The 26,601-nt window shown below is 43.2% G+C and overlaps 1 long non-coding RNA gene across 5 annotated transcripts in view; it reads left to right on the top strand.

Moving 5' to 3' along the window:
* The window catches only part of LOC107208429, a 66,437-nt gene that overhangs the window by 20,865 nt on the left and 18,971 nt on the right, over window positions 1-26,601 (top strand). For all 5 annotated transcript variants that reach the window (XR_002002050.2, XR_002002051.2, XR_001523206.2 and 2 more), the window contains one exon: window positions 21,045-21,162. This is a non-coding gene — a long non-coding RNA (uncharacterized LOC107208429). The remainder of the gene's footprint in view (window positions 1-21,044; window positions 21,163-26,601) is intronic.

The raw sequence follows: 26,601 nt of genomic DNA, 5'->3' as shown, positions 1-26,601 counted from the left end.
CACATCATTACTTTTACAGAAAGTATTGGAAAGAGAGTTGGAAAAGGACTTTTCGGGAAAAGAGAAGGAAATGAAAAAGTGGCAAGCAGATATTTTTATTATCTTTGAGGACAAGGAAAGATTTAAATAGAAGATTTGCTAACATCTTATTTGATGCAAAACTTGGTGTTTTTCTCAATATCTGGAACCCTGCTTTTCTGTTGGAAACCTTCCAGCTGAAGCAGCTCATTTTGTGATTTACATCTCCTATTTTATCTCCACTTTGGCTGCCGGACAGAGCATCCATGGACACCCATCCATGGGTGCTTCAGCATGATTTCCATCTCCTCAGCCATCAGTGACTTAGAGTGACAGACGTCAGTCCAGCAGAGCTCAGTGGGGATTACTGGGAGTGACTGATCCCAGCCATCCTTCTCCAGCAGGATTGACACTGCCTTTAGTGCTCTCCCTGACAAATTATCAGTCACCTCCAGATGACAGGGATTGACTACCTCCTCAACCATAGCAGAGCAATGAGGCAAAGCTTTTATTCCTACATGTCACATTTCCATGGATAAACGTAGGAATGGAGCCTTGCATGGTCACACTTGCCAAGTGTCTTTAGTAATGGATATGGATTTTAAACTGGAATAGTGGTGGGTGACAACGTGGCTTGGGGGTAGAGGAAGGCTCTTGGGCTATTTTCCCTGCTTATTTATTTCCAATTAAATAAAAATCCCATCTGTAATGGGATTATGGTATTTGCTGAGAGTGCCTGTGGGCTTTTAAAGCATTGACTTTCTGACATCACTGAAAATGGGAATTGGGATGATGGCTTGCTGTGGTGCATGGAGATTATCTGAATAATTTGAGTCTTTAATGTGCAGAGTTTAGGATTGTTAGCTTTAGCTGGGATCTATGCTGGAAATGGGCAGAGTGTATAAAAAGGAATTGTTCCCTGTGAGGGTGGAGAGGCCACAGGGTGCTCAGAGAAGCTGTGGCTGCCCCTGGATTACTGGAAGTGTCCAAGGCCAGGTTGGACAGGGTTTGGAGCAACCTGGGCTAGTGGAAGGTGTCCCTGTCCATGGTAGGGGGTGGAATGAGATTATCTTTAAGGTCCCTGCCAGCCTAAACCATTCTATTATCCTATGTATAGGAAGGAAGAGAGAAAGAGGAAGAAAGTGAAAGAGATGGGGCGGGGGGGGGGAGAAAAGAGGAACTGAAGCACAGGAAAGGAAGACAAAGTAGGGAGAAACATCTTGTGCATTCCCTTGCTTGCTCAGGGCTTAGGCAAAAGGAGAGAATGCCCTAGCCAGCAATGCAGTGCCTAAAAACGAGTCTCCTAAACAATGCTCTTGGAAACAACAGCAAAGGAACACATCTAAAGGTTCAGGTCACTCAGCTGACCCAGTGACACAGCTGGTTTTCCAGAGCCCAGAGCTCAGGGATCAAAGGAGGCACTGCCTACACAAAGGTCTCTCTGCAGGACCCCAGGGGACAGGTCATGGACTGCAGTGAGGTGACGTGTTGGGATTGAATCGTGTTCTTTGGGAAGCAGAGTGACACTTTGATTCCAAAAGGATCAGGATCAGTCACTAGCAGGTGCTAGAAGGAAATGTCATGCACATGAAGGTGCAAGAGGGAGCATCTTTCTGGCATTGCACTGTATGCATTTTGGGAAATCAACTCCATGTCACAGTGATGAATCCATGTGTGCAAAGTAGAAAACTTGTTCTGACTACTGACATCCAAAACATCCAAACAGTATTTGCCAATCCTGTAAAACATCCAAACTGTGCCACCAACCATGTTCATATCTTCCCTATCATTTGGCCTTTCCCTGGAAAAATGGAGACATGGTTATATGGCTTTGGAGCCCTCAGCTTCTGGTTTGATTCCAAGAGGTTTAGTTTTACCCTACGCCCCAAGGCAGCTGTTCTGCAGGGAAGGAGTTGAGGGTGGGAGAAGGAGTCACCAAGCTGATCAATCAAGTGCTGATCAATAATGTTCTACAGGGGTCAAGAAGGTAAATATCACGCGAGGGTGTGCAAGAAGGAGCACTACTTGAAAAAGTGTAATGTGTCTGCTGTGGTCAGCATTAGTAGAACCTGGTCCAGCTTTGGATGCTGCATTTCAGGAGAGACGTGTGCTGACTGGATAGCACTGGGAGGGAAGCACTGAAGGTGCTCAGAGATCTAAGAATACAGTTCTCAGGAAAAGGTTAAAACAACCCAAATTCTCTCCGTTTAAAAGCAACTGAAAGAAGGAGAATGGGGCATAAATCTAAAGGCCTTAAACAGCTGCTGCAAAAAGAAAGAAAAACAGTATGTCTTCTATGTCCAGGATGGTCAAGACCAAAAAAAACAAAGACTAATTACATTAAGGGAGATTTGGATTTATTTTGAAAAAGCGGTAAATGTACTTACACCTTGGAAACAAACCCAAAACACAGAGGGAGCACATGAAATACCACTAGAACATTTTAAGATTAAGTTTGACAAACTACTGGAAGGAACTGATCCTATGGTCAGAGGGTAGATAAAATAGTCTCTTGAGGGTCCTATTTCTTTGCTTTTTTACTTAATTTCAATTTTGCCAAGACAACTTTGAGTTTTGATCCTGGCTTCCAGAGCATCTGAAATTGCTTTGCAAATTTTGTAATTAAGTTTCTCTGTTCTCGTTGCAGTCACTGCATTAAGATGTAAATTTTAGGCTTACCCTAAATGATACAATCACACTTGCAACACCTTAGGGTCTCACAGTAAATCTTCTCCTGGTGGTTACATTTGGAGAGGAATTTTTTTTCAGTGACTTGCACATCTGTGATTTGCTAACTACAGTCCAGGTGATAGTTCCTTCTCAGAATGTCCTGTGGCAATGTGCCTCGGGAAGGGAAGGGAAGGGACCTCTGAGGCTTCCCCTCCTGCCATTGGACTACTCGCCCCACCAAGAATGTGCGTGGCTTTGACATAACTTACTGCCTTCTTGTCTCATATTTGTTTGTGCATGAGTTTCCAGGGGATTAAAGGCTTACTGAGGGATACATTACCTCAGATTTCCTTCTACCTTTTCCTTTTAAAGACAGTGGTGTATTTCCTCAACACGCTGCAGGTCAAATCCTGTTTTATCAAGCTTAGGTAAACAGATCATATCCCTGAAGGGACACCACATGCTGTACTGGGTTGGACTGGAGAGGGCCCATCGAGTGAGCTGTGTGAAATAAAGGAATAGTTCAGAAAGGTCCTGGATGGGAAAGAGCCGAGTCCAAGACTGCACTAATGTTGTGACTGCACAGCAGTTGTGCACACTTTTATGGCAAAGACAGTAAAATTTGTGTTTTCTGTTCTGCTGTAAGTATTTAAAAGGAAATATGAGTGCTTAAATGTCCTGGGAGTGCATCTGGGTGCAATCCTGATTCAGACTGAAAACAAATCATGAGGAGTGTTGTAGTTAGGGCCTGGCGGAGCAGAAGACACCGGGATGTAACAGAAAGTCAGCAGACCCCTTTCTCTGTTAAGATAGCAAGGCCCCTTGTAATTGGCCAATAGCATCTAAGTGTGATGTAAGCAGATGGGAGTAACACAGTGACCCCAGACTATAAAATGTTAAGTTCTTCTGCAATAAATCGCCATTAACGCCATCCATCAAATTGATGTTGTGGGTTGGGGTCCGCCGGCTGGAGGTAGCCGCCGTGCTGGAGCTGGCCAGGGCGTCTGCCTTGCTTGAAAACCCAGCAGAGGAGGAAGGGTGGTGTTTGGGTATCCTCCTGACTATGTTCCAGAGGACAGGTCTCTGCCTGCCCAGGGTCCCCCTTGGTAGGGGGTGTCTTCTCAGCTCTATGTCAACAAGACATAGCCACTTCTACCTGGCAACCTACCAGAGAGACAAAAATTCCTGTCTGTGGACTTCTATCTTCTCTGTCCAAGCAGTTTCTTATGAACTTGCTGATTTTGTGGCCAGGTTGACATCAGGATGTGGGTCATTCAAACAAATCAATTTCAGGTGGTTAAAAACATCAACACAATATTAGCACAAGGACTAGGTGAAGTGTGAGGCTGAGGGAACACTCTGTACAGCCTTGAGAGGGGTCACAGAAACAAGCCCTTAGTAACACCTACAAACTCTTGGTAGTATTTATCTATTGTATACAAAACAAGTGGTGGTAGGTAGCACAGGGCAATGGGTATTGAAGTAGATCTAATTTTATTTAGGACTCCAGATTTTTACCATTCATCGGATGTTCAGGACACTTTGCAAGTGTTTGGTAGTCCAGCTAACAACAAACCACCTAAAAACATGAAAATGCAAGATTTCCATCCATCTCTACATAGCTGGAGAGCAGCTTTATATAAATTTCTATAAAATAAAATAAACTGGCTAGTGGTTTAGGGAAGTTCTTCCAATAAACATAAGAAACCAAATTTCTGCTCAGTCTGCATTCATGACGTAAGTATTCCAACATGGGTAATTTACTTGCTCAGAAAGAGAAAAATTCTGATTTCCTCTGAGGAGTCTGTGCTCATATTTCTCCTTGTCTTTGTGTACCTCTATTTATGCTTACTCACTTGATTTAATAGCACTGCTTACTATAATATGTAGGTGTTTTTATGGGGTTTATTATATGCTTTTCATATGTGTGGCTTCTTCTCCATTTCTCCCTGGGGTACAACTCCCTAAGGACAAACCTCACAGCCTTTCCCTACGGAGGACTGTGGGATGTGCTTAAGGCCACCCAGTTCTGCCTTCCAGGCTGCCAAAAAGAAACAATTTCCAACTACCCTGGAAACCTCCTGCTGCTCTGGGCTGGGAAATGGTACAGTGTGTCACTGCAGCCTGGAAAGTGCTCTGCCCGTCCTCCTTCCCTTCACTCCTACAGCCTGACTGCCCTTCCTTGGTGTTTCCCACTCTGGGGATGGCAGGAAGTGAGGCAGCCTCTCCACCAACGTTTTCACCTGTATCTCATGTACATCAGTAAGTCTACTATGACAAAGTAATTCCACTGGAACAAAGATCCCACCTGCTGCCAGATGCCTGAAGAGCTCAGTAGCATTTTCATATCTGTTACTGTACAGTGGAGGTGTTTTAGCCCCTGTTTTTTGGGAGCCAAAGTTGACTATAATCTATAGAATGCTCTTGGACAAGAGGCCTGTGTCCAGGTGTGCCTGAAAATCCTCTGAGGAGAAACAGGGACTGGAGTCAGCCTGGGTACAGAGAAAATCATGTGAGGAGTCTGTGCCAGGCTTTGCTAGGACAGGGATTTATTACCATACGTGCTTTAGTGTTACCAACTGCTGGCAGCATAGTTCATGTGGAAACACCTCCATGGCTCACTGATCATGTTCTGGAGTGACTATCAATATGTAAACCAAGCTTGAATTGTACTTTGAATGTTCTATAGGAGGTCACCAAGACTGCAGTGGATTAAAAATTTACTTTTGTAAAAGGCATGACACATTATATGGGCCACGTGTACAAGTCCAGTAAAGCAGGCAGACAAAATACACGAGACTTTCAGTCTGATGAAATACAAGCAGAATTTGTTGTGTTAAAGAAAAACAACGCAGAAAACTTTTTGTTTTTGTGAGGGGAAGTAAACTGTTGCAAAAATATAAATGTAATTAAGCTATATAAAAATATTCCTTTTACTACATAAGTACTCTAAGCCTTATAGAGGAAATCCCTTCATTGGCAGATAGAGCCTTTACCATGGTGCTGGTTTTAGCTGTTATGAAAATACATTGATAGTAAATCTCCATTGATAGTAAATCAATGTTAACAACATCTAATGGAAAATTTTCTTCCCTTTAGAAAGTCTTAGAAAGTTCCCCTTTCTGAGACACAGCTGGACATGAGTTCAAACCCATGGCAGTGGGGACTGACAGCCAGTGGCCTTACAGATGGAAAAGGTGAATGTTTTCTTAGGGTTTGTAAGGCAGGATGGCCTAAAAGCCTTGGGACTTTTTGCCAAGACTCCTACTCATTCTCAGTACCAGCTATTTCCTATTTACTGGCTCTAAGCCTGCAGAGATGCTGGTAATGAACCTCGGGCTGGGGCTGGAGTGAGGATCAGGCAGACCCCTGTTGGGAGCTCACTTTGAGTCAAGGCACTGACAATTCAAACGGGCTTCTCCTGCAGACCAAGTGCTCAAGATGGAAATGGCCACACTGGAAGTGAATCCTCACAGAACACAAGGGAAGTGTTTTGGGGCCCACTCCTGCCTTCCTTGAGCCTAAAAATTCAGTCTAAGCATGGCAGTAGTGTCCCTGAAACGGCACAATGTGTCATTTGTGTATCTACTTTGAGCAGAGGCAGATGAAAATCTCATTTAAAAAGACTGTACTTCTTAAAAAAGGGTAGAAGAGACTTGGATGTCACTATCTGTTTGATACTGACAGTATCTGATTGATGTGTTTGATCTGAAGTCAGTATCAAAACCACTATGGACCTAAATCCTGTGTGCAGCCTTAACTATGGAGCTTGGTAAAGTGAGGAAGGCCAGCACAGGGCATTCCTGATCAGACCTTTTCTACTTTTAAATGGTAAATAGAAAGAAACAGAGGTATGTGTGGGAGTTTTAGATCTTACAGCGCTAATGTCCTCAGATGAAGAACAAACAGAGCTCAGGCAAATGTTTCCAGGTTTATTTTAGTGGCCTAAATGAAACTAGAATTCCAAGCAACAGGCCCTAATTTATTATGTTCATAATATAGTGAAGGCTTTTTCTCACAGTAAATGTTTTCTTTGTTACATTGATATAAATGACATTACATTGATATAAAGTGTTGGTCCCAGAAGAAAAGTATTTTCAGAGTCTGATAGTTTCTCTTAGAACAGTGCATTTCAGTCTCTCAAGGGGTTACTCTGCTGATAAGCCAAGCTGGCTTTGGGGACCAATTGTTAGTGCAGTTAAAGCACAGGTCCAGAAAAATTGTCTATGAACAGTTTCTCTGAACCAATGTTAGTTGAATTTAAACACTGTTACTGAGGGAGGAGGCAAAGAACATTGTGATTCATTGTCTATCAGTTACTTAGAGCTGAGAGGATATACACAGCACAGATTTGGGGGAGATTTGTTGTCCTGCTCTTCTCTTCCTGCAGTAGGAGTTTGCAATTTCCAGAGAAACTCAAACTTTAAAGATGCTGGCTAGAGAGTAGGGTGCTGCTGATCTTTTCTAGGAGAGCTTTTCTTTTGGGATTGCATATTCCTAACTAGAAACATAAGCAACGCAAATTAGAAAGAAATAATTTAATGTTTAGTGCCTAGGGCTTTATTAAATGATTGTTTTTGTCCTGGTAAGACCTTTCAATTTTTCAGTTGATGATTTATTTTATTATGGATTGCAGTGTTAATAATTTGCAAGATTACCTGGCAAATGGAATAGATGATTCAATTTAACATTTTAGGAAAATATCAAAACAAATCAACATTAGAGACTTTGACACACAGGGTCACTGATTCATCTGCTAAAGCTGACAACAAACAAATGACTCATACTAAAATGCAATAGCTCAATAATTTGGCCAGCTGTTCCAGCAGTGTTACAGAATGGATATTTGTTCCTACACACGTGGTGGTATTTTCCTCCCTCTCATCCATGTCTAGAGTGTTGTGATTTGGATCAGAATTACAGCTTTTAGTACTTTAAAAACCAAGACAAAACCAAAACCTCACCATAAAGCGCAACACAGGCTTCCCAAGGCAGTGGTAGAATCCCCATCCCTAGAGATGTTCAAAAACCACGTGCATGTGGCACCTGGGGATAAGGTTTAGTGTTGGACATGGGGGTGGTACTGCCTGGAGGTTGAACTTGATGATCTTAAAGGTCTTTATCAACCTTAACAATTCTATAATTCTATGATTCTTGAAAAAATGAAATTAAATCCCACCAGGATTGGAAGCGATGCTCCTGAATTTTGGCTTCTTTGCAGGCTTATTCTGTGACATTGATCAAATTTCCCAAAGGGCTGTGTTCCATTTAGGGTTCACAGTGGTTTGTGTAAATGTGAGTCATGGTCTTATGGTGACTCATGTGGCTTATGGTCTTATCACTAAAATTCACCTTTGGAGCAGAAGGGAGTGACAGGAATACGAGAGAAGAAAACACTTCCTGGAAAGCAGGTGTCTGGATGCTTCAGTAGGACTGCAGCTCTCACTTCCACCCCGTTTCTCAGGGGAAGCCCATCAGGGGAAAGCGGCAGTACTGGTGCTTTGTGTTCTCAGGAGAAATATGTCCTGCAGCAGAGTCACTGGGCTGGGCAGAGGTGTTTGTTGGGCAGGACTTCTGTACCTGCTCCCCATCCTCTGCCCATGAAATGTGCCACAATCCTTCATGATGCATTCTGGGCAAGATGGATTTTTTTCCCCCCTCTAAACCATTAAAAAGCCCGGCATTTTCAGGGGCATCTTTCTCACTTGGACATCTACATATTAGCTTTACTTCTAAGGCCAATGTTTCACTAAGGCCAGTGTTTCACCAGTCACAAATGGATAGGTTGTGGGTACATGAAACTCTGTTATACAGTCTAATCGTTGTTTAGAAAGTGGACCTTTTTGAATAAAATCCTTAGATTCAGGATCTGAGCATCATAACACAATGGTAACTAGATATTGCATCAAGCTATGGATCCCATCTGGTTTAAGGACAACAAGTAAACCTGCAACTGCACAGGGAATCCAGCTGATATGGGAATGGACTCTGAAATGAGAAGGGTTTTCCTGCTGTTTGTGCTGAGGCTTCGATCCAGTGTTGCCATGGTGGAAACTTGTCATTTCTAAGCTTGTTGTAATAGTGATGAGGGTTTGTGCCAGATGAATTCCTTCTATATTCAAATTACTCAGAAAAAAAAATTATGTTACATGCCTTGTTACTCATCCCTTTTTGCACTTGGGGAGGATGGTGCAGCATCAACTGGTTTTTTTAAGTCCTTGTGGGAATGATTGATGGGCCATTGTCACTGTTGGACACAAAATGATTCACACAGACACAGCTCGAAGTGTGATAAAAGAAGAAGGAAGTTTATTTGTTCTTTCAGTATTTATAGGTTTTCAGGGACAATGACCAGGGATTGGATAGTCAGGTTACCACCTTCTCAACCACACTGGCTGTGAGAGATGTCCATCAAAAGGCATATCTTTAATGGAATGTATAAACACCTATGTTTATAGTTACTTTCCTGGGAAAGTGGCTAGAAATTATGAGAACAATACCGAAAGGCCTGATTCTCAGGGTGACAGGCCATTGGCCAAATCCATGGATCAAATTCTGTCCTTTTGAAATGGACACCACAAAATTCTGGAAGCTGAGTCCTCCTCAGTATAATACTCCCACAACAGCAGGATTTTCCTGAGCCTTTGTGTGTATGCTGACTCTAGGAACAGTGTTAGGTATGGCCTAAGAACCAAGATTACTTCCAGCTGCAAATCTGGGCTTCAAATCATCCCACAGATTGGTCTGAGTTTTTCTCTTGCAACCCTAAATTGTATCAGTCCTGCCATTGGTGCTGTTCTGGAAATTGGGCAGGGTTGTGTTTATCCTCAACTTGATCCACAGTTTTTGTGTGGCCCTGGGGAATAATGGACAGCAGATGATGACTTAGTTGGTAAGATGTGCAAGAGTACACTTCTGTATCAAAGCTAAACCAAAATGGCCCTTAAAGGCCACCTTCTGCTGCCTTCTCTGTTTTGAGGCCATATGAGGTGTGTTCTAAAGATCCCCCTGAGAAGAACCTCCTGCTTCCATGCTTTCAAGCTGGCCCTGGGAACACTTCACTCTTCTGCTCTCTCACAGAGCAGCAGCTCCTATTTTCTCTTCATCTTAAACCCAGCAGTGGGGAACTCAGTTGAATGCTGGGACTATAGCAGGAGGCAGAAGAACTGAAAACTGCCCAATTTCTGGGAAAACTTGTGCATGTGAGCACTCAGCACAGGGTACAAATGTGCTCATCCATGTGTTCCATGTCCAGGTCCAGATGGGAACACAGACATATCCAGCTCCCTGTATTGCTTAAGTGATTCAAAGTGCCACAAGAGAAACAATATCATTCACTCCCTTAGAGCATTCTGGTACACAAATATTTTAATATACTCAATTTTAAGGGCAAATTCAATTTCAACAAGTGTCAAAGAAGATAGCTTCTGAACTAAAAAACTCTTTTGTTGCCTCTTTTTCATGATGAGAAACCATAGACACTATTGAGCTTAGATTGTGGCAGTGATCTTCTAAATATACTGCTATATAACTCAATAAACCAGTGTTAGATTGGAGAAAGGCTAAAAATTCACTAGAACAAGGATGAATCTGATATGTGATTTTATTATGATGATATATTACTGATACATACTACAATATAGACCATCTTTTATTACTGTGGAGTCACACAATTGAAACAAAATGACAAAAGGTGACTTTTTTGTCATTTATATAGTAAAAGATTTAAAGCTTTGTACCATCCAGGTTTCTCCATCTATGACGAGATAATTTGACACTAGAATCTTGTATCAAGTAGTTCAAAGGAAACAGTGATGTACTGGCACTGCTTGAACTCCATGAAAGGCTGGGTTTGTATCAGTATCTGTTGTATTTACATATCAGTGTATGAATTCTGACTCTTCATAGTGATGAGCTAAAATCAGACTTTATATCAGAAGTCCAACCTAAGCTATTCCCACAACAGCGTTACCTTGCACTGCCAAATTCAGCCTTAGGTCACTGTTCCAGTCACTGTGACTGCAGGAAAACAACTAAAACCCAACACAAAGGTAATAGAAAGCCCAGAGGAAAATATGAGTTTATTAAAGGGAATTTCAGTTGAATGGCTGCTTTACAGAGGGCAGAATAATGAAGATAATGTTGGAGACCTCTGAGAACTCTTTCTGGAACAGTGTTCAGACCTAATCTTGCAAGCCATTGGACAAGTAAATAACCCTGTCTCACACACAGAGCGTCACCTGACGTCAGTGAATGATTTGCAGGATTACTCACAGGACTAAGGGTTTGTACATTTACTTTAATTAGTCTATTTTTGTTTTTGTCTTTGTTTTTGGTTTTTAAATTGTTTTCAAATATTAAAAGTAACTTTCCCTGTATTTCTGCTTCCACATCCATTTTGGTCAACTTAGCAGGTGAAATACATATAGTGGCACACAAATCTATGGTGCATTTAAATTCTTTGTAATTATAACAGCTGTTAAAACCATTCCATAAAAGCACACAGTCTCAGGGACAACAGCCCCAAGTGCTCTCAACCTGCTGGATGGAGCAAAACTGAACTTGTGTTGAAGAAGTTTATACCCTTTTTTCCCCATTTCAAAATTAATTGCAGTTCATCCATATGAAATCAAGAGAACTCAAGTGTAACTAGACAGAATAAATGAGAGCGATCTCATCTTGATATCAAAGATATAATTATCATATATCATATTATATAATTATCATATAATGAGGAGAAAAGTACAAAGGAACATTTGTGGACCAGTTTTGGTGTGAATTTTAAACCAGGGACCAGAGAAGGCCTTGCTAAAGTAGGATCAGTCTCTGTTGTGCAGAAGTCTGGTTTACAGACTGAGCCTCTGTCAGCCTGGGGGGACATCTGCATTTGCAACATAACTATTGAGTGGCCTTGGTTCCAGGAATTCCTTATCCCTGTGGAACACTGTCTAAGGCTGTGCTGGTAACATTCAGATGGATACTTCCACTAGAACAGTATGAGCTGATTTGGGATGTTTCTCTCTGTGATTAGTCACCCTGGCTGGAAGAAAGGGCAGAACAAGACCCCATGTTTTCGTATAACTTGTGGGAAACAGACTCCAACCAGGATAAACTGGAGGTGAAATATACTGGTTCTTCATGGGTATTTAGTTGTTCTACACATAACAAATCATGAAAAACTAGTTTGAAGAACTAGTTCTGAATAATATTCTGAGGCAGAATGCATGTGTGTGTCAGTACTGAAGGAGCTTAATTCTTGAAAGAAGAGAACAAACACACAACCATATATTTGCAAGTTACTGGAGAAACATGAACCCTCTGAATGGCTCTGGTATGTGGTCACCTTAAAGCCACCAACATCAAACACTGAAGTCAGTGCCTGCAACACTGCCAGGATGAGTGAAGAAGAAATTACTCTTTATTTCAGAGACCAGCAAGTTACTCAGAGTAATTTATGCCTTTGTCATATCAAGACTGTACTGTAAAACTTGCAGAGGAGAGCAGCCCTTGGAATATAACATCAAACCTGTCTGTTCCAATCGGGTCATCCATATTGGAGGGGAATCACAAGAGCAGTGTGACCACAGGAACCTTGTGCCTTACACTGATTTCTAACAGACTTAAGGTGCTCTGGATGGATCACCAAAATCCTTCAGAATCTGCCCCTAGGCTGTGGATGAACATGACCCTCATGTCATGTCACAGTTCATTTTTATCTTTGTCAATAACTACTTTTTGCCCTTCACAAACTGTTTTTCAAAATCTTTATTGTGGCCTCCCTTAATGTTTTATTTTTAATTTGTGCTTTGTGTTTAAGCTGCCAGAGTTTGCAGTGCTTCCTGTTGTCTTCCTTTGACCCAATATTTGTGGTATTTGCAAACATGTGGGATGGCAGTTGTGCAAATGAAGTGAATTTCTGTTGATTTTCTTTTTTCCCTGTCGTGGTTTAACCTTTCTGTGTAGTGCTTATTTGGAGACTACAAAGGGAAAAAAAGGTACATTGAAATTTTGTTTTCAAACAACCTGTAGGACATCAGATATGCTGTTAACCTCCTTGAAAACATTAAGTTTATTAGGCATTTTTGAAAACACATACAGACTGTCAGTGTTTTCTTGCTGGTTAAAGTCAGGGGCTCAGAACTTCTGGATACTTCCTTATCTTTGATGGCTACTCTACCAGAATCATGCATTTGTAGTAAAAAATAAATCAAATTCCTACTCTAGCAGGAAATGAGTTTTCTTATCAGATCAGGCAGGTGAATAGTCCTGCTTTTAGCATGGTTATGCAAAACCCTGTAAAAACTCAAGGAGTAAAGAAACTAAAGGAGGTCAAAACTGCAGGGTGTTCTAAAGAACTATTTTATAAGTATTTGTGGAAGGTATTGCTGTAACCTGTGAACAAAGACACCCTTTGGGCTCAGTAGGAGGAGAGAAGTCTCTAAATTGATGCTTTGGGTAACTCAGAAGGCCAGAATGATTATACAGAGAGATTTGGCTCCTGTGTTAAAACTAAGAATGGCTGGTTTGTCCAACAAGATGTTCTGTGGGTTTTTGTTCTTCCTATATATCAGTAGAGAAATGTGATCAATAAAGAAGGATTTGTTTTCTCCTATTTTTATTACTCCTGTAGAAAAGCTTGCACTGGATTCTACCATGGCATAGATTTTAAGTTTGGGGTACTTTTATCAGCTGAACCGTAGCTCATCCACTAAGTAAAATAAAAATAAAAACTGTTTCTTTTTGGAAATAGCTTCAGCTGCTAGAAAATCAACTAATCCTTGGGGCAGGGTGTGCAAAGAACAACATACCCTCATGGTTGGAAGAAACCAAAGTCAGGTAAGGGCAAATCATTGCACTCTGTTCCATTTGGGTTAAGCTCTGCCATAACTTTTCATTTTCTGTGACTGTTCTTATTGATCCTGATTGTTCACTGGTGTCATTTGCTGCCATTCCTTCCTTTGTTCCAATAACTATACATGTAAATAAAGGAGGATTAGATCTTTTCCAGCCCTTGTTGGTGGCCAGGCTTTTTCCCAGCCCAGCCAAGGGCTGAGCCACTGCCAGAGCCCCAACGCCAATTGATGCTGTCGATGACTCTGCTCAGTGTTTGAACACAAATCATTAAGTGGTTTATTAGTCCTTTACACCCTGCTAAACAAAAGCTGTTGTGTTTGCCAAGTCTTGTAGTGCAAGTTGTGGTGTGTCCCCAGTCATCCTTATCCTGGAAGAGTCTTGGGAGTTTTGTGGAAAGAAGGCAGAATGCCCATTGTACCAAGTACAACAACAATAGAATGGCTGCAGTCTGGCTCCTCAGGGGCACCTTGGAGGGTCTCAGAGCCCCTGCCTCCAACCTGCTAAAGGGCAGGCACATGAGCACACAGTGGCAATTATCTCCTGCTCTTCAGGTGTCCATGGACATCTTGCTGGTTCCTACAGGGCCTGGGCTGTGAAATAACCCCAGTGTGGTGTTCAATCCCTTATCCCTTGGTGCTCACCTGTGTCGGGCTGTGACCATTGCCCTGCAGCACCTGGCAGCCAGAGCACCTTCAGGTTACCACTGGCAGGCACCTCCCTGCCCTGTGCCCAGGGAGCCTTTGCCCAGGGGTGGCAGTGTGTGCAGCCAGCATTCCTCCCAGAGCACAAGGTGTGGGGGAGAGGGGAAGCCATTGCTGTCTCTTCTCACAGAATTGGGTTGGGATGGGAGAGAACTTCAAGCCCATCCAGTGCTATCCCCTGTCATGGGCAGGGACATCTTCCAGTGAACCTGGGTGCTCCACATCCTGTCCAGCCTGGCCTCCTGCACTGAGGACCATTACAGGAGGTTCCTCTGCTGTGCTGCTGCCCAGATTGTGCTTTCCTCAGGCTGCCTTTGCTCCTCACAGTCAGGGACCAAGTGCATCTGGTCTGCACTTGGACCTTAACCTCTTCAGGGCTTGATAACAGAGCTGAACCACTGTTAAGAAACTGCAAGTTGATGCCAATTACTTTCTCAGATATTTACTGTGCTAGAGATAACCAGAGGTTATTACCTGAACTTGCTATTTTGATGTTTCTGCAGAAAGATGGTGCAAGTTGAGCAAGATAAAGCATTGTGCATTGCACTGATAATTCAAATTACAATGGTGCATTTTTTTTAACCCACTTTGAATTGCATAATAATGCTGCACAGGCAGGAAGTTTCTTTCCTTTTTTTTTTTTTCCTTTTCAAAATCTTTCTCACTGCATTGCAATGTTTTCAAAACTGTTTTCAAAACTTTAATAGCAACATGTATTTATCAGTTAACCTTGAACTTCATTTTTAATGAATAACAGAAGTCAACAGAATACTGGCTCTTGATAATCTGTAAGAGACATCAAAAAAAAAAGAAAGGTTAGGTAAGGAAGGCACATAAAATCAGGTAATAATCATTAAAGAATTGTGTTATTGCTGTTACACTATTACTGGGAGCAAAACAGAATTAATATTGCCTTCCAAACCTTTCAAACCTAAGTATTGTGGGGTTTTTCTTAAGTTGAGTGAAGGACAAAGATAAGCAAAGCGGAAGAAAGTCAAACTAAGGCCATCGATTTAGGCCAGTGTAGAAGAAGGTAATTCAGCTGGAGAGTGAACAGCATGTGCTGGGGGAGGAAGAGGATGTGTCAGTGGAGAAAGGAGAAAAATGTGGAAACATTATCAGGATTGTTTTCTTTATAAACTTGCTGCCACTTCTTGCTTCCTTTTCATAATGTAGGTCTGACTAGTTAATCACTGCACACGGTGGTTGCCTGTGGCTTTGTTCCTGTACTTGACTGCATTTTTAATTGTCAAGGGCACCTACAGGAGCGTCCAGGGACCGTTTTGGGCTGTTGTTGTAAACCCAGATAAACACAAGTGGAAGTTCCACTTGGAAAAACTCTGTTGCTCATGGAAAGGGAATTTTTAAACTTCACTCTTGACTAATTCTGAGAAATTAGCTCTGAGTTTGCATTCTGCAACACTGCCTACAAGTTACTTATCAAATCAGGGAGCAAGGGACTTGGAACCAAAAGTTCTTAATTAATTTTTACTGGAGAGCTGATATGTAAAGCAAACTTATCAAAGAGCAAAAATACACTTCTTATGCACCCCCCTACCCCCCACTCCCCCCTAACCCCTGGGAAAAATCTCAAGCGTCCCGGAGGAGCAGTATTTGTGGATGTGCTGTGTGGAGGGAGGGGTGTTCCCTGAGTGGGTGGCAGTCTCTTGCGGGGCAGGATGTTTGCAGGGCCCCTGTGCTGGGCAGTGAGGACACAGCACAACAACCCCTAATGTCCTTGTGTGCATGCTGTGAACTCCCTCTTCTGGATAGCTCGGAGTGCTTGTGCTGGTGGAATTTCCTCCCTGGGCCTGAGCTTGGCAGGGCTGAAGTTACAGTGCTGCTTCTGGATTGTGGTGCCCCGAATAGGACAGGGAGGTGCAGTGAGCAATTAGGGGCTCTGGAAGCTCCTGGGGGTTCTGACACAGCCGTGAGCATGTGGTTTGTTATCAGTTGTGTGGAGGTTATGGTAACACAAAGGGCACCTGACCAAGCCTGAGCAGGGACTTTCAGAACTAGCATTTCAGTGCTGACCACATCAAAACTGGAAAACCTGGATTTGACTGCTGTGGCCAGCCTCTTCCAGTGCCATGAGTCACACTGCATTAATGGCTTGAATGCCCTACACGCCAGGCATCCAAACCTTTGATCATGATTTGGGCTCTGCAGCTCGGACTCGCCACTACAGAAATCTGATTTTCATTTAGAAAAGCAGATGTGACCTTGCAGTTAGGTCACCTAAAAAAGATGGGGCACAGCCCTGTTCCCACCTGTGTCCCTGGCTGACCTCAGGCATGTCATCTGCTCTCTCCTTCTGTAAAACAAGGCTGATGACATTTCTGATATCCTGGGAGGAAAATGAAACCACATAAAATCATAGAATCATGGAATGGTTTGGGTTGGGAGTGACTTTAAAGCCCTTCCTATTCCATCCCCCGCCATGGGCAGGGATACCTTCCCCCATCCCAAGTTACTCCAAGCCCTGTCCAACCTGGCCTTGGACACTTCCAGAGATGGAGCAACATAGTTTGGGTAATTTAATATCTGGCATTACGAGCCTGTAACAGCATTGTCAGACAGAGAAACAAAAATTTCCATATGAAATATTTGTTACCTTATTTATTGCACTTGTTAGGGAGGGTTCCCTTCTTGTAACCTCTGTGCTGTCCCCCCACCTCTCCAACCTCCACTAAGTAAAAAAACCCAACTCTCCATCCTCACTTCTTCTCCCCTGGAACAGACTGATAATAAATGCCTAATTAATTCCTTAGTGCTGGAGAATATACCCACCAATTTCTTCCCCATTTAAAAAGTTTACCCCCCCCCACCCCCAAAACTTTTAGCTTCCTCCATGCTCAGACATCCAGGAATCTTCAGTCTTAAATGAAGAAAACTAAATTTTGGGGCAATCTGTTTGATCTCTTCCTTCCCACACCCTTTATGGGTGGGTTACTGCTATATTAAGGCTCATGAATTTCATATGCCCCCAAAACAGCAAACCTATTGGTGGCACTCTAATTTTAGTGTAATTAAATCCTCAGTATCCTATTGGAGCCATGGAATTTCATTGCAAAGCATTGTGCTGCTGACAGAAGAGAATGCCTCAATTTGAAGCCCATGAGATTTACAGGAATAAAGTAAAGCTTTGCTCTAGGTTTTCAAAAGCCCAAACTCTGCCTGTGCATCCATTACACATGACAGAATGATTATACTACCAAAAAAAATTAGATATCCAATCTTTTGTATTTTGGCTGCAGGCAGTTCAACTCTGTCTGGTTGAGTGCACGTTGTGTGTTCTTCCTTTGGATACACAAAGAACTCTAGATTGGGGATGAAAGGGGCAGGGGGCTGGAATCACATCAGGCTGTTTTCCCTCTGTGTTTGAACAATGCAAGAACAGGCTCTGCACACACAGGAATCTCTGGGGATCATCAGTTGCTGTAGGCAAACCCAGTCCCCCATTGTTCTGATGCAGAATTAGAAATACTGGTTCATACTGTGTTGAAAGGTTTCTGTGCATCCTGAAAAAATGATGGAATCATCTAACACGTGGGCTTGGTTTTTATTGGGGTATATATATCCATCATCTGCAGCTGGGTGTCAGGCCTAGCTAAGCCCATACAGTTTCCCAGGTCAAGAAATCCATGATTTGGTGAGGATTATGTGGGTGAAATCAAAGTGCTGCTCAACCTGCTGCTGATTCATTTACCTGCAATGTTTCTGTACAAGCAGATAAAGCATTCAGTATTTTTAACATGATAAGGATGTCTACAAGCAGTGAAAGCACCAGGCTCTGAAGAATGAACTAAATGTTTCTATCCAGATCATTGCACCTATACTGTTGTTTGCAATGCTTCACGCTCCACAGATAGAACTGATACAGTGGAAGGTGCCTGAGTGACAGATCTTGGGGTCCCTCAGATCAGCTGATGTGTCTAGAAAGATTTGTGATAAAATCATGTACTATGGACCAGCAAGTCTCACGTATTTTGTATTATGCACTAGCAAGTCTACATCCAGGTATATAAAAATACCATATTCCAGAGTGCTGGAGGATCATTTTCTTGGTTTGTTTGTTCTTTCAGCTGGTCTTTCTGATGCATAACTCACTGTTCAGCCAGTTGTTCAGGTCACACTGCAGGCAATCCTCTGCTTGTATAAGGCTTCAGCTCCTCATTCGCAAAGCTCTTCTTCCCCAGCCCCTTCCCTCTGTCACATACACCCCAGCCTTGCACACAAGAGGTATGTGACATGGTACAGGAGGTGCACACCTATATTCATGTCCTCCAAAAAGCTCATTCCCAAGCTTCACATTCCCAAACAGACTTACAGAGGCCTGCAGGACTTTCTGACATTTATTTCCCCTAGCTACTCCTACACAAGTGTTTACTGGTGTCTTGCACCAGTGGTAGGACAAGGACAAAGTGTTCAATGTGCCAACCTTGAAAGGGCTTGAAATATTTTCCAACAGAGAGCTGGATTTGTTTCAGATTTACCACTTTAACTTTCTGTCTTGGTTTGAAAAGACAGGTGTCTGCTGAGGAAGGCATAAACTTCCCTTGAAATGGAAAAATGTAAACCCAAGCACCCACCCCTGAATTATTATAATCTTGAAATCAAGGGGCTCTCAGGCAAAAATATGGGAATAGGAATAACAGTTCTTTACTAGGAAAATGAAAATAAATATGCAGTAGTACAAAAAAAAACCCCAAACTGGCAAAGTCAGAATTCAACCTGACACCCTGTTGGTCAGGGTGTTGGTAGCAGTCTGATTAAATGGTGGCTACAGTCCTCCTGGAGTGACAGATGTGGTTCTGTTGAAGCAATGATCCCGTAGAAGGATATAATTTTCCTCCAAAGGTCCAGTGGTGGTGTAGTTGGGTCTGGTCTTCCTCTGTGAATCCAGTAGAGGAAGGCCGACTGTGGTGTTCCAAGTTTGATTATATCCAGGTAGGAATGCTTGGCTCTGCCCCCTGGGTGGAGCATCTCACAATGGGGTGATGATATTTTATCAGTCATGCAGTGAGACCCAATGGCCCATTACCAGAATATATCCCCCTGGAGGGAGGATGGGTTGTGGAAGAGATAAAGAATACTGCAACACCAGATTATTACCATTAACAGATGGGAACAGAATACATACTTTTGCTTACATCTTGCATTGCAACCCAGGACACTTGCTTATGGTGTTGCCTGTTATTAAACTGTTTTTGCTCCTGAGATGGATTTACTGTGTGCACAGGTAATACAATTACCAATTACAAGGGAAGGAGAAGAACAGCCACAGCTCTTGTCAGTCAAATGTGGGGTCTGTGATACCAATCACACAGGACTTGGTCATGGCTGCACACATCATATACACTGGGCTTTCTCCCTGTCTACCCTGTGACTTGAAATTAATTGTTTCTCCCCTTTTTGCTCACCCCCAAGGATATCTGTTTTCTTCACTCATCTCTGCCCATAGCTTTACCCCCCTTCCTGAGGACAAGGCAGCTTTGAGCCAAACTCATGCAAGGAAAGGCTGGTATGAAAGTGACACTCTGTTCTGGATACAGCCTTTCTCCAGTGAAACTAGCTGCAGGTTTTCTCCTGACAGCTACAGGACTATGTCTAGAGCTCTTCAGGCTCTCAGCACCTGATTTTTGTGGTTTGCAGAATTCAGCTTGAAAAAGAGGGAGCTCCCTGCTCCCTAACAGAGAGAGGAGCAGTGAGTTTCATCACCCTCAGCTGCCTGAGCACAAAAGTGACCTCTTCTAACATCTGAACAGCTGTGAGAGGAAAAACAAAGCCCTCTTGCTGAAGAAGGAGGAGGAAGTTCAGGCTGTTTATGTGTAGTTATGGTTTCCTCTGTTTTTTCCTTTTTTGTGTTGAGCCTGTTGAGTCTTTTTTTTTTAAGTTGCAGAAAGCAGTCTTTGCAGGGCTGGCAATAATATTCACTGAATATGCTGGAAAATACTGATACTTGTTTTCTCAGGATTCAGGCTGTGCTTGCATGTTTCTGAAATCTGGGCTTCTATAAGGGGTCAGTGAGAGGCTCAAGACATGTTCTAGAATACAAACAGAATAGAATTGTACAGGATAGAAAATGTTTTGGTTGCTTGAGTGGATAATTTCAGTCCAAGACAGGTAAAGGCCAGTTTCAGATTGAATGAGGTGTTCTCAAGTAGTGAGTAAATTAATTAGAAGAGATGGAGTATACTCTTACATGGACAGCACTTTTCTTTTGTCTCTGCTGGGCCCATTTTCAGATGATATTCTCTCTTGGCATACTCTTTATTGGACTTGTGTGGCTCTGGTCAAAGGCCTCTCCTCCCACTTCTCTCTCTAGTTCATGTCATACTTAGTTTCTTATTTCCAGCTACTTCGTGGCTCTGTATCTCCAAGTGACACATAGAATACCTAAACATCAATGCTGGTAATACATCTAGTGATTTTCTGGGTTCCTTTTCAGTGGAGGGAGATCAGGGGTTTCTTTCTGGACTCTTCAAGCAAAGCTCAAGCACAGTCAGAGCCTCACCTTCAATTACCTTACTAGATCTGATCTCTCTAAAGTTGCTGGTCATGCCTCTCCTTGAGTCAGCAGCACTGTTGTTTTCACTGCCAGCCAGGTGAGGGAGCTAATCTGTCTGAAAACTATTGTTTTTCTCTGGTAGTTGACAAGTGGATCTACTGACTTGGGCCTGCTCTATGGGCAAGAATTGGCATAAGTGGGTACATGCCTTTTTTTTCAGCCCAGAATTAGAAAGTGGCTTAAGCCATTTATAATTATCATACTCATTCTCACTTTCATTCTTTTAAAAGGATGACCATAGGAAAATGTCTTGTTGCAAGTGCAAGCACCAATTCCCTGCATGGAGGAGAAGGACTTCTGCAGCCAATTGCTGATGGTTAATAAGAGCTGGGTGCTGTCAACATCAGTGTAAGTCCTGTATCTTATGTTCTTATTTTCAAACTCAGGTCTTCAACTATGTGGCTACAGCTGTTTTTGGTGTGGTTTGGGGTTATTTGTTGTTTTTTTTTCAATGAAAGTAGAAATTCTGTGTTCAAAAAGCTGGGAACAAGTGAAAAGCAAGAAAGTCTGCAGCAGCTGGAAGGTGTAGTAACACTGGGGTGTTGAAATACTGTCTGTAGCATATGAGGGGGAGGGTATTGAGACACTCAAGGGGAAGAGACAGACTTGATCTTGCTGAGAGCAAAAGACAGAGAGGCCTGGTGTGTGGTACAGCCAGCACTGCTGAGCAGCCCTGCCAAGGTAAAAACCTCTGCTCTGTAGCTCTTTGTATTCTGGTTGTAGAAAGGATGTTACACAAAGAGCTCAGTACTCAGGTGAAAAATGAATGCATGTACAAAATAGTAACTGCAAAACTGCTGTCTGTAGGTAATACAGAAACCCTTGGGAGTAATCCTTGTAGTACCCTTGGGAGATGTCCTTGGGTACTACACTTCCAGTCCTTCTTTGGAGATATTCCCTCTGTTCTGCCACTGTCTCCTGAGCCAGGGGCTGAGTAAGGATACCTTAAGGCACAGCTTTGAGTTGTTGAGTGTTGGCATGATGTCAGTGGGGGGGCGTGCAGGACAAGTTTGCAAACTTGGCTTTCAGGTGACCTAAAGCCATTCTCCACCCATCTATGAAATAATCTGTCTCTTATGTTATTTGTTTGAATATCAGTTAAGGAAAGTAGGATCCCAGTGGTATAATTCTCTCCTTTTAGTGACTGTTGGAGTTTGAGATTCTTCCTTTTGTTTCTTTCTCTTAGGGAATTTTCCCCCATATGTTGCTAGAAGACGATAAGGACCACGTACTTAAGAGAGAGAAAAAAAAAAAGTTGCCCAGCTTAGAGGAAATCTGCTGCACTTCTCTTACCTGAGGGTTTCCTTTGTGGGGGTGGGACAGATACCACGGAACTGGGCTGGGCAGAAAGGGGTTTAGGCAGCTACTAGCTTGAGCTTTCTTCGCTTGTGCTCTCGGCATTGGAAGGGGAAGGAGGCTGCGGTCACTGTGGGAAGAATTCACCATCACTGTGTGGTTCTGTCTTCTGCTGCCTTCTGCCGCGAACGGAGCCTCTGCTCGTAAGAGCAGCTGGTGCATTGGGACCTTATAATAAACACCCTGCCTCACCAAACAAAGAACCCTTCACCATCTGCTAGGGGGCTCAGGGGATCCTTGAGCCCTCTTCTCCTCCCAGGGAGTCTCCCTCCCTTCCCTGTTCAGGAGCCAGGCTGTTGCTGCCCAGCCCCGCTTTGTCTCTGCCATTGCTTTGAGTTTTTTGCTATACTGTAGCCACGCAATCCCTGCCGCCGGGATATGTCCAGCTACAGCTGCTGACTTTCTGATACCTCTCATCCACCACCCTGGGATCTGCTCATTCCTGCCGTTCCTGCTTGCTGCTTCCAAGGGTCCTGCTGGGGCACGGGGATCGGCTGCCCCAGGGGTTTGTGAAGCAAAGCCTTTGTCCCATCCCTTCCTTGCTCAAGGCACCATTACCCGTGTGGTCTCCAAGCTCGCACTGCAGCGCCCCCTGCAGCCGCGGGGGAATCATCGCACCCGCCCCGCCCGCCGGGAGCAGCAGCGCCCCTGACGGCCGTGCCCGGAACTGCACCCGGGGGAATCGCTTACAGGGCGGGAAGCGCCTGCTCAGTGGCGTTTCTGCTTTCTTCTTTCTCTTGTTTGTTGTTGCCATTGTTGTTTGTTTGCCTTGTTGTGCACGTACATACCGGTAAAGAACTGTTATTCCTTTTCCCATATCTTTTCCCGAAAGCCCCTTATAAAAGTTATAATTTGGGGTGGGGGTGTGGGTGTGTCATGGTCTCCATTCCAAGGGAGGTTCCTGCCTTCCTTGGCAGACACCTGTCTTTCAAACCAAGACAGTGACCTAATAACAAATTATGGGATTTTTTTGAGATCACTCAAAAGGATTTTATTAGCCCAATGCTCATAATAAAACCTTATAACAGAAATGGAAGGAGGCAGGCTAAGACAGCTGTCCCAGAGTCCCTGAGCTCAGTGTCCCTCAAGATTACATCTGCAGTGTTAATAAAATCACAGAATCAAAGAGTGCTTTGCACTGTAAGGAAGCCTAAAGATCATCTCATTCCAACACCCTGCCATGGGCAGGGACATCCTCCACCAGAGAGGTGTATATTTCCTGCCCAGGGTAAATGAGCCCCATTTTTCATGTTTTAGGGTATGGTTTTCTTGAGATGGATACCTGGATATGTACTTTTGGAAAGTCTGGGCTCTTTAGTGCATCTTCTCATGACAATGTGTATCTCTTTGGCTTAGGAGAGACTTGAAACCAGGATTCACTCTGTTTCCGTTTTGTGCTTGCAGTGTCTTCCCAGGGAGTGTTGGGCAGATGTTTACCACAGACTGTGGAGTTAAAACACAGCCCTATATCTTTGGATATAAAGCCAGTTACCTGGAGCGTTACTGTACTCTTGAAAATTCATCTACAGGCTCTGAGGACTATTTCTGTAGCATTGATTCTCCTCCTGGTATTACACGTACATGCTCTCAAACAGCATCTGCCTCTGGTCTAGGAGCTCCAAATTAATCTCTGATCTTTTTGAGGGGTGAAGTGCATATGGAGAGTTGTGGAATTTGTATTGGTATAAGCCAGGGATGAGAACACTGGCAGGAGTAAGTTTGTAACTCTTAAAGTTGCAATGGCCAGACTGTTATTTTTCCCCGAGGATAATCTGAAAGAAAATAAATGTTTATGCTAGCTTTGGAATGTTTCAGTCTGGTCCTAAACCACTGACCTCCTAAAAACAAAACAGAAATATGCCAACACCTCCCTGAAAAAGACCATCCCCCAGGCATGTGCTAATACCAGCCAGTTTGCCTGAATATGCACAAATAATAAATAAAAAGAGACACATGTCTGGTTGAATCACAGAGCAATTAGGAACCTTGAATGAAGGCTTTCAGATGCTGCCTTTTCAATTTATGATTTGCACATTCCTGTTCCTACACTTTATAAGGACTAAATGAGAGTTTGAGGGCTGTCACATATCCTGCTGACTATAATATTTGGATATCCTTACTTTTAAGAGTTCTATTTTGAGTAATTGTTTAAATAGTGAAAGAGAGGAATTTCATGCCTTGTTGTTGAATCAGCAAAGCCTTGAAATCTTCTGTTGCTTTTCCCTTCAGTTATTTATAGCTTGGGTTTTCTCCTCCCCAACACTTCAATCCTGTAAATCCAGCAAAGAGTCATGCAAGACAGAAGAATTCATGATTACATGAATTATGAAATCCCCTGAACTCAAAGGTTTAGACTTGCACTGCCTGTGTCACTTTGTTGCTTCCTCTGGCTCCTTTAGCCTCAGTTCTCTCTCCAGCCTGGCCCAAAAGGTTTCATCTTTCCCTCTGTTCTGAAGGCAGAAGCTGCAGCTCCTAGCAGCTTCTCCTGCAAATCTCCTTGTTTTAAGTAACAAACAGCCATGGATTCTGCTCTGCCCTAGCAGAGTCGGGTAAACAGGAGGTAGAGAAAATACTAATTGGAATATTGACATGTTAATTGCAGTATTGACAGCTTCAACATATTGCAAAGGAATATATTTACAATGCAAATGGAGAGGTTGCTCTTAATCCTGGTCCTATGGAACTGAGACTGTCTGCTGTCTATGGCATGTGGTGGCTGCCAGTGTGCTGAGGAAGGGCTTTGGATTGGATGTCTTCCTCCTGATGGCTGCTGATGTCAAACCAGAGAATATGGAATATAACACAGTCATCAGAACTGTGTGGCTTTTGTCTCCCTACAGAAAACTATCACTGGAAAAGCACTTCATGGTTTTGGGCAGCAGCAGGATTGCTGTGGCCTTGCTGGGTTATTTTGCTGCTGCAGTGGGAGGAAAGGAGTGGAGTGTGTAGGGCAGGATCTGCCTCTGCTTTAAAAACTATTCTGGGCAGCAGGATCTACAGTCCAGATCTAAGTATTTCTTTTTGGTTTTCCATACCACCTCCCTCTTCCCATCTTACGGCAGAGCCATTCCTCAGCCATTGAATACCAAAATCCAGTTTCCTATTAAGCTTCTGTGGTGGAAAAAAAGCTTCCAGGAAAGGGAGCGCAAAGAAGCCCTGTCAGGAACTGAGGCAAATCTGATAGTCTGGTTCCAAGGCCTGGAGGGATGGGCATGGAACAGATCTCTGCTCCTGGAGATCAAAAGTCAGCCCTTCAGCCTGGGCTAGATTTGCATGTGCAAATTATTCACTAGCACTTTATTTTGCATATTCTCACATGGTACTTCTAACAGAACCCAGAGTGGCTCCTCTGTGGGTGTAAGAGCTTTGTTTGTGTCTGATCTCTTGCCACCTGCAAATAGAAGTTTAGTTCCAGATTTTGTTTCCTTGGCTACTCACAGCATTGTTCCCTAACCCAGTGTTTAACATACTTTCAAGGTGATACAGCAATAGGCAAATATTTTACCTTTATCCACTAAACTACTAATTTAGAAGTAGAAAAACACCAGCTTCTGGGGTTTAGTCACTGCAATTTTCCATCTGTTTATCAATGATAATTGCAGGGCACATAAAGCTTGATTGGCAGGGGCAAAAAAGCTGCTCATTCCATTTCTTATTTATCAGAAATTAAAAACCAGCTTACATTTGTGTATGACATTTGTGATGGCACAACTCTGGGGCAGCACTAAGTTCCGAGTCCCCCAGGTGGCACAGAGCCTTCTCAAGGAGCTCTGGTGATGCAGCTGCTGGAATCCTCACCTTGCAATAGTTGTGCCCCAAACTAGCTGTACAGCTATTCACATACTCCTACAGATGGGTCTCTTTTCTTGTTTTAAAATGCATGTACATCTCCATTTAAATAGGACAGAGCCCAAGTGTCCCTCCAACAATGTCTGGGAAACCGCATTTACTGAGTTAGAAACTTTGGGTTTAAGGATGAGATGGCTTGTATCTAATTTAGATACCTAAAGGTTGTTAATTTGCTTAAGGAAGGGAAACAGCTCTTCACAGAGGCCACCAGGAACTTGCTCAACATGCCAGTTCTGCTCCTTTGGAAGTGAGCTGCATTATTCGTATTTCTTACAGCGTTATACCAAATGTGTTGGGATAAGCCCTGCTGTGTTTGTCTCACAGAAGGTATTCCTAAGAGGGTGAGGGAAAGGGGCATTTCCCTCTGCACAAGGGTGTGCCTGGGGCTATCCCTGAGGGAAAGGGGCATTTTCCACTGCACAGTTCACACCCAGGGCTGTGCCTGAGAGGGGCAGTCAAACAGGCTGGCCTGTCAAGTCTGGCATTGTGAGGGAAATAAACAGGCCTTGGGAGGAAATGACTGATGAAACATTTTCTACCCTTTTCCTTCACAGCTTAGCATATCTGAGAGACAGTTTATCC

This window comes from Parus major, chromosome 8 (assembly GCF_001522545.3).
Source record: "Parus major isolate Abel chromosome 8, Parus_major1.1, whole genome shotgun sequence".
NCBI lineage: Eukaryota > Metazoa > Chordata > Aves > Passeriformes > Paridae > Parus > Parus major.
This window is presented reverse-complemented; position numbering and strand designations above follow the sequence as displayed.